At 36.4% G+C, this 8,969-nt stretch overlaps 1 pseudogene; it reads left to right on the top strand.

The window, feature by feature from the left end:
- Positions 1 to 4,415: 4,415 nt before the first annotated feature.
- LOC140699929 (L-lactate dehydrogenase B chain-like) lies at positions 4,416 to 5,284 on the top strand (annotated as a pseudogene).
- Positions 5,285 to 8,969: the final 3,685 nt, after the last annotated feature.

Genomic DNA, 8,969 nt, shown 5'->3' on the forward strand with positions numbered 1-8,969 from the left:
GACATGAATTAATGTAGTGAAGTGTCTGGTATAGTACCTGACACCTGGTAGGCACTTAAGAATGTTAGTTCCCCCCCTGCAAATATGAATTTCATATATACCCATTATGCCCTCTGGGAGTGAAACAGTCATTGTTTTAGCAGAAATAGTTTTCCTAAAAGTAAAGAAGAGGGAAAAGAAAATGGGAGAGAAAGGACATGAAATGAAAACATAAGAAATGAAGTCCAACAAAGGTGCCTAATGCTATCTATCTGTGATAGTTTCTCCTAAGTTCTGCTTCCTCAAGGGAACAAATCAAAGTATTATTGTTTTGATGGCTTGGAAAAGAAATTTGAAATATAGAAAGTTTGTAGTAAAGCTTAAAAAAAAACTACAACACATGAAATAAGGAAAGAATGTTGGTTGCTATTCCTCATAAAGGATTCTTTCAAACAAATAAGATGTAAGAATAGAAAAATAGTCAAAGGAAATGAACAGAGAATTCTAAAAAAAAAAGCCAATATTTTAAAAAATCCAACCATATTAAGTAAAGCTATAAAAAGAGGCAATTGTTTTTATTTATAAATTTGGCAAGGATTAGAAATAATAATTATGCCTATTGTTGGATACTGGACAATAACATACCATGCTGAAAGGAATATAAGATACAGTAATTTTTAGCAATTTATATCTAAATATTTAAAACTTATCAGAAATTTCACTTCTAGGAATTTATTCTAATATTCAAATGTTTGCTAAAAATGTATATATAAGAATGTCCATTACAATGTTATTTAACTTTTTTGTTTTAGTGAAGTTACTGGGGATTGAACCCAGGACCGCGTGCATGCTAAGCATGCACTCTACCACTGACCTATGTTATTTAAATGTAGTGAAAAAGTTAGAAAGATCCTAAGTATCCAACAAGACAGAATTATGATAAGTACTATATGTTATGGTTTAGTCATGTTATAATATTATAACATGTTTTTTAAATATTGTTGAATATCTACTAAATGGAAACATGTTCACAATACCTTATTATATGAAATAAGTCTGCTACCAAACAGTGTGTAAAATATGATTTTCCTTAATAATGTCAATAGTTGTACCTCCATACTAGGATGACAGTTTATTTTTATTGTCTTCTTTGTGCTTTTCTCTATTTCCAAGTTTTCTGCCATAAGCAAGTATACATTCTCTTAGAAGTGTAATTGCTGGATGACAGGCTGTGTATATCAGTAAGATTTAGTTAATACTGCCAAACAGGTTTTCAAAGTGCTTATCCCAATTTTCACTCCCACCAGCAAGATATGGGTTCTGGTTTGGAGATGCATTTTTAATATTATGCATCCAGGAAACAGCAATTGATTTGAACCCTACTGCTTTAGAAGTTACAATAATTAGCTAAGAAGTTAGAAATAAGCACATTGGTTGTGAATGCATATGTCAATAACATAATATCAACCATTTCTAACTAGTACTTTTCATTAATTTCTCATTTTATTTATTTTTACCCTCTTTAGCTGTGTATACAATATGTGTAAGTACTGAAATTAGATTTCTTAGAAGCCAGATAAGACTTCCTCCTTTATCTTACCTCCTATAGCCCAACTTAAAAATGTAATTATGTCTTAAATTGTATACATTTCTCAAGCTATTAAATACTTAAAATATCAAAAATCCAGAATTATATGAATAAAAGAGAGCAGTATCTCATTAACGCATGCACTTGCATACATTCATCTTTCACAGAGCTTGGAAGACTGAAGTCAATATCTTAACATCTCTGTAAGGAAGCGGACAAAGGGTATCACCCTCTGTTTAACAAAAACAGAAGCTAAGGTGTATCTTAGGGAAGTGAACCGTCTGAGATGAGGACATCAACACAATCCCATCATTGACCCAGATAACTTGGAATCTAAACTAAAAAAACATGAAGATTTATCATTTGTAGTCAAATTCAATCTAAATTTAAATTGCCTTCTAAAGTTGCTTTTCTTAAGAAGAGCTCAGAAATGAACCATGTATATCCTATTAGAATACCAATCATCCTGTCAAGAAATTCTTCTTTCTAACAAATACGTTAATAAAAACCTATTGCTTTTTGAATCGTCTTGTCTCCTGTGGAAATTGTCAAGTGGTCAGGGTCTACTCCACTGATGATGTAAGGCTTATTTATTATTAAAACTCTTCTCAAATCCATCTGTCTTCTCTTTAAAAGTGAATCACCATAGCGTGTTAAGGGCCCAGGCTCTACAGCAGATACAGCTGACAGACGTGTTCAAAACCCACTTCTACTGCTTTCCAGCTTTGTGACCTGGATCAGATAACTAAGTATTCTTATTCATTTCTGTTGTGCCTCAGCTTTCTCTCCAAAAACAATAACCAGAGTACCTACCTACATCATTGGTCTGTAATGAGGATTGTATATCTCTATCTATGTATTTCTGAGTACAGTCTAGGGCACATAATAGCACTTAGTAAATTTAATTTTCAAGGCAATTTCTAGTAAATTTTTCATAAGGAAATAATTCTAAATATAAAGATTTATGTACAAGTATTGTCATACCAACAAGATTTTGTAATATCCAAACTTTGAAAACAATTTAACTGACAAATAGGAACGAACTGAAATTAATTATATTCTATCCAAGCATAGTTTACCAAATAGTGTGCTCTCATATTTTATTAAAAATATATATATAAAACAAAATCCATAGGTATATTCAGAACTATAACATATGTGTACAAGTCCTTCACTGCACAGTGTCCCTGCCCTAGGGACAAGTGAGATTTGAAATCCAGCTGTGCCCTGCTTATCAAGCCACACACCCTGGTGCAGGGTTGCATTCACCTAGAAGGGGCAGTATGGCTTAGCATCAGCCATCCAGAAATATGGACAGAAAAAAGACTGGAAAGACACAAATACAAACCAAAGTATTAGCATTGTTTTTTTTTAATTATGGAAATTTTATTTTCCTATGCTAAACACTTGTTTGATAAATTAAGCACAAGCCATTACTTACTACTATTATTATTTCTCAAAACTATTCAAAGTTTATTAAAATTTTAGCACTGATTATTTTAAAGTAACAGGATTCTGAGATATTTTTCACTATGATTTTTTAAATTTTCCAAATTTTCTACAATGAGCATGTATTGCTTTTACAATTATAAAAGACAAAATTTTTACTTTTAAAAAATTAATTGGATAAGCAGAAGGAAAGAAATAATAAAGATCAGGGAGGAAATAAATAAAATAGAGATTAAAAAATCAATAGGAAAAAAATCAATCAAACCAAGAGCTGGTTTTTTGAAAGAGTAAACAAATTACATAAACCTCTGGCCAGGCTCACCAAGAAGAAAAGAGAGAGGACACAAATAAATAAAATAAGAAAGGAAAATGGAGAAATTACAACCAACACCACAGAAATAAAAAAAGAGAGAGAGAGAGAGAGAATACTATGAACAACTATATGGCAACAAATTGGACGACCAAGAAGAAGTGAACACGTTTCTAGAAACATAGAATCCACCAAAACTGAATCAAGAAGAAATAGACCACTTGAACAGTCCAATCACTAGAAGTGAAATAGAATGTTGATAAAGGAAATTAAAGGTGATTTAAAGAAATGGAAATATATCCCATGCTCTTGGATTGGAAGAATTTTTTTTTAATTGGATTTAAAAACGCAAGTCAAAACTATGAGATATCACCTCATACCCATTAGGAGGGCTACTATCCCAAAAACAGAAAATAAAAGTGTTGGGGAGGATGTGAAGAAATTGGAAGCCTTGTACACTGTTGGTGGGGATGAAAAATGGTACAGCCACTGTGTGAAATATTAAGGAAGTTCTCATATAGTTAAAAATTGAACTACCATATGATCAAGCAATTCCACTTCTGAGTGTATATCCAAAAGAATTGAAAGCAGGATCTGAAAGAGATATTTGTATACATATGTTCTTAGCAGCATTTGTACCCAATAGCCAAGAGGAGGAGGTGGGAAACTCTGGCAATGTCCCTGACTAGCTGCCTTTCCCAGGGTCATGCCCACTTCTTGGGGACAGCCTGCATCCAATGACTAGTCTATGCAAAGAATAAAGGTTGAGTCTACTCAGTCCAAATCAGAAGAGCTGTCCCAACTCCAGAGCTCCTCATGGAATCAGACTGAGACTGCCCCAGTTCAAGTTTCAATTCAGAAGGATCCTGGTTCTTTCATTCCTCCATCTGTGTTGAGCCCATATCCCAATAAACTTCCCGCGTGAAATCTCTATCTTACAGACCGTTTCCCAGAGGACCCAACCTGCAACCTTATTAAAGAAATCCTGCTCTTTGCAGATCCTGTGCTGGAGGAGACACATGCTGCTGACCTTGTCTTCTTTGTGGCACCCTTACAGCCATCTAGAGAATTTTCTCACCCGTGTGCACAATGGCAACTCTTAAGGAAAAGCTGATCGCACCAGTTGCAGAAGGAGAGGCAATGGTCCCCAACAGTAAGATCACTGTAGTGGGTGCTGGAAAGTTGGCACAGCATGTGCCATCAGCATTTTGGGAAAGTCTCTGGCTGATGAGCTTGCTCTTGTGGATATTTTGGAAGATAAACACAAAGGCAAAATGACGGATCTTCTGCATGGGGCTTGTTTCTTCAGACACCAAAAAAATGTGGCAGATAAAGATTACTCTGTGACCGCCAATCTCAAGTTTGTGGTTTTGACTGCAGGAGTTCTCCAGCAAGAGGGGGAGAGTTGTCTCAATCTGGTGCAGAGGAACGTTAATGTCTTCAAGTTCATCATTCCTCAGATCATCAAGTACAGTCCTGATTGCATCATAATTGTGGTTTCTAACCCAGTGGATATTCTCACATATATTACCTGGAGACTAACTGTATTACCCAAACACTGTGTGATTGAAAATGGGTGTAGTCTGGATTCTACTAGATTCCGTTATCTTATGGCGGAAAAAGTTGGCATTCATCCCAGCAGCTGCCATGGATGGATTTTGGGAGAACATGGCAACTCAAGTGTGGTTATGTGGAGTGGGGTGAAAGTGGCAGCCGTTTCTCTCCAGGAACTGAATCCAGAAATGGGAATGGACAATGATAGTGAAAATTGGAAGGAGTGCATAAGATGGTGGTTAACAGTGCCTATGAAGTCATCAACCTAAAGGGGTACACCAACTGGGCTATTAGATTAAGTGTGGCTGATAGTATTGAATCCGTGTTGAAAAATATCTCCAGGATTCACCCAGTGCCAGCAATGGTAAGGGGGATGTATGACATCGAGAATGAAGTCTTCCTGAGCTTTCCATGTATCCTGAATGCTTGAGGATTAACCAGTTTTATCAACCAGAAGCTGAAGGATGATGAGGTTGCCCAACACAAGAAAAGTGCAGACACCCTATGGGACATCCAGAAGGATCTAAAGGACCCATGACTACTGGCTTCTAGTTCTAGGTTGTAGAAACTTAAAAACTACAATGTAATTAACCATGAGCCTTTAGTTTTCATCCATGTACATGGGGCTCAGTTTGCTTTTATCTTCCTAAATCTCTGAATCTGGGTTCACAGAATCAAAGCCCATGCTTGGTTTAATGCTTGCAATATGAGTCCTTGAACAAATAAAATACAACTGTCATAGTGTGAAGAAAAAAAAAAAGAAATCCTTTCCTTTCCTGATAGTCTCCTGTATTTTCTTCTTTCATTTTACATTTGACCTTTAGATTTTTAAAAAATACATTTGGAGTTTACTTTTATGTAAAATAGGGATCTGATTGTATTTTCCTCCTTACAATGAGAAAATTTTCTCATTACTATTTACTAAATAATCCATCAATTCTTCTGATTTTATTTCTCTATCATATAACAAATTCCCATATGTATGTATACAGGCCTGTTTCATGACTTTCTACTCTGCCCTCTTGGCTTAAAGATTTGATCCTGTGACACTGTTTCAATTGCTTTGGTTTATTTTTCAAAATTGCCTTTAGATATTCACCAAATATATTTCAGAATCATTTTATTGATCTACCTCCCAAAATCCTTCTGGAATTTTTAAAAAATTATACTGCATTTACAGATTAATTTTGGAGGAATTAAACATTTAAAATGTTAAATCATCTTATCTATTATCATGGTATTTTGCTTTTTAGGTATTTTTAATATCCTTTAACAGAGTCATGCAATATTTCCAGTATTTTTGTATTCTTTATTAGCTTAATTTCTGTATGTTATAGGGTTTTGTTGCTATTAAAATATCTTGTGTTAAAATTTCTAATTGGTTGCTGTTGTTAAAGAGGAGTGAATTTTTATATATTGATCACATATCTGGCTGTCTGGCTGAACTCTCTTATTAGTTCTAAAGATTGATTGAATTGAAGAGGTATTTATGTAAAAGATAAACATCTGAAAATGAGAATTTTGTCCCTTTCTTTCCCATCCTTCTATGTTGTAACAGATATTTATCACTCTTTCCAGCCACCTAGCATGTTTAAACATCCTTCCTAGATATTCAAAGAGGTTTCTCTCCTGATAAATTCCCAGCTCCCATGACAAGAGACAGAAATTTGCTTTTTCCAGACTCCTGTGCAACTAGAATGCAGACTTTGAAAGGGAGATTGATGTAAAGAATAAAGCTCTATGAGGAGTCATTGCAGAAGAGAGGCAGAAGACACAGATTGGCTTGTGGCAGAAATTTTTGCCAGTACCCCGTAACACCCAGTAACACCCAGTACCCAGATTGGTAGAGTTGTGAGGAGCAGATCTGGATTTGGGTGTTGTTCCTAGTTGCGTAGGCTCCAAATTTGCATCTGTGGTCAGCTTTATAGACTCAATAAGGTAACTAATATTGCTTAATAAGTTACTTTCTTTTAAGCCAGCTAGATATAGTTTCTGCAGTTTGTAGCAGAAATATGACAGTGATATGTCACTTTTTTTTTTTTTTTTGTCTTTTTGCAATGGCCAAGCCGTCAAATACTAATTTGAAAGGTAGTGGTCATGGTGTGGATCACTGTGTTTTTCTCAAAACTAAAGCAAATACAAAGCAGAAACTACCCGTTGTCAATCCAATTTCAAGTCTCTATTTTTCGCTTTCTACCAGAAACCAATTTTGTTTATAGAAACAATATGCAACTGCCTTTGCAACTAAAGGTGGTTGTGTAACACAGTCCAAGCCAATGGGATGTTAGGAGGACAAACCGGTGTGTGCTTTCAGAAAGCCCAGCTGGCTTGGTCCTCATCCCTTTACCCTTCTCTCCATCCCCTTCCTCCTGTCTGGATGGTGGTTACCTAGAGGGGCAGAAAGCACCTTAAGAAGCTGAGAATGAAAGCTGAGTGTGTGGGATGGTGGAAGGGACCTAGAACACTGATGCTTTATGAGGCTGTGCACCACTGATGCTTTATGAGGTTGTGCTGCCCATCCTCGGACCTCCTGTCTGTTATGAGGAAAAAGCAATCCCTGTGTGTTTATACCACTGCTGTTTGGGTTTCATTTACGTATGGCAAACACATGCCTAGATAATATCACATCTAGAGATTCTGATAAACGTGATATTTGCTGTAGATTTTTGGTTACTGTCCTTCATTAGGTTGAAATTTTCCCCTTTTATTCCAGATTGTGGAGATTTCCTTTCTGACATCTCCAGAATTGTACATGAGAGAGAGCCAGCAACCATTTTTAGTTTACCATCTTATTTAGAACCTGAAGTCTCCGGTTTAATGCATGAAATATGAATGCAACTATATTTCTTTATAAACTATATGCTTTGAGGATAAGGAAGATACTGTGTGTGTGTGTATAGATACATTTATTTTCTTCCTTCCCTTGCTGCCTCTCAATATTTTACACACAGTTCAGGAACCCACCAAATTCCAAACATTCCATTAGTCCTTGAGGGAGTCATAAAAATGAACACAGCATCATCTTCACGATTGTAATCCAGTAAGGAAAATAAACTATCAGCCCTAACCACTATAAATAAGGTTTAATATGATTAGAGTTATAGGACATTTTTAAAGGGTAGTAATTTTAGCTGGTGCTATCTGGGAAGGTCTCAAAGACCCATATTTGAAAATTTCAGTTCAGGATAGTGACAAAGGAAGATCCTAAACTCACCTCCTCTCTCAGACACACTAAATCTATAGCTACATATGAACAATTTCCTCTGGAAAAACAATAACTACCAAGCAACTCCTACACATCAGGCAAATGAGAAAAAAATCACACTGAAGTGGGTAGAAGAGGCTCAAGACCAATGGTGGTGTGGTAACCCGAAATCAGGAGGGAACTCAAAACCCAGAGCTTCTCCCTGGGGAGCTAAGAGTTTGAACCCCATCAGGTACTTTTAACTTTTAATACCTGCATCTGAGACACATGAGCCACCCCACCAAACATCTAGTTTGAAAACTAATGGGACTCACATCCATGAGACCTGCCAGGCTACAGTGATCTGAGAAAAAAACTCTTAAAAATGGGCTAGTTCATTCAGACTCACCCACCCCATATACCAGCAGAGAGGCAACCAATTGTGAAGTGTCCAGATCTTATGTGAAAGAAGCTTGTTTGATTATTAAAGCATTGGACTAAGGGGCAGACATCTAATTTAACACACGTCTAAGGACCTACTGGGTTACTTTCCAAAGATGGAGGCCAGCAGGTGCATCTTTGTGCTCTCTTTCTTCCTACTGCAGCTCACTGGTATCACCCAGAAAGGAGAAAGTACCTTCCTCTGGTGCCCCAATTTTGTAGCTACCACTAAGGGACACCTCTAGATCACCTAGCTCTGGTGCCAGCAGGATATATATATGTGGTCCCACAGGACTGTATATATTTGCATACTTTAAAAACAAACCTCAGAGTCTGGTTTCCAATCAGCCTGAACCTAGGCATTGATTGAGAACCTCCCCTTGGGCACAACTTCAACTACTGGGAGCCACTAAAACTAAAGTAGGTTGCTTGAACAATCACAAAGGTTTGAGAGACAACCAAGA

This window comes from Vicugna pacos, chromosome 2 (assembly GCF_048564905.1).
Source record: "Vicugna pacos chromosome 2, VicPac4, whole genome shotgun sequence".
Lineage (NCBI taxonomy): Eukaryota > Metazoa > Chordata > Mammalia > Artiodactyla > Camelidae > Vicugna > Vicugna pacos.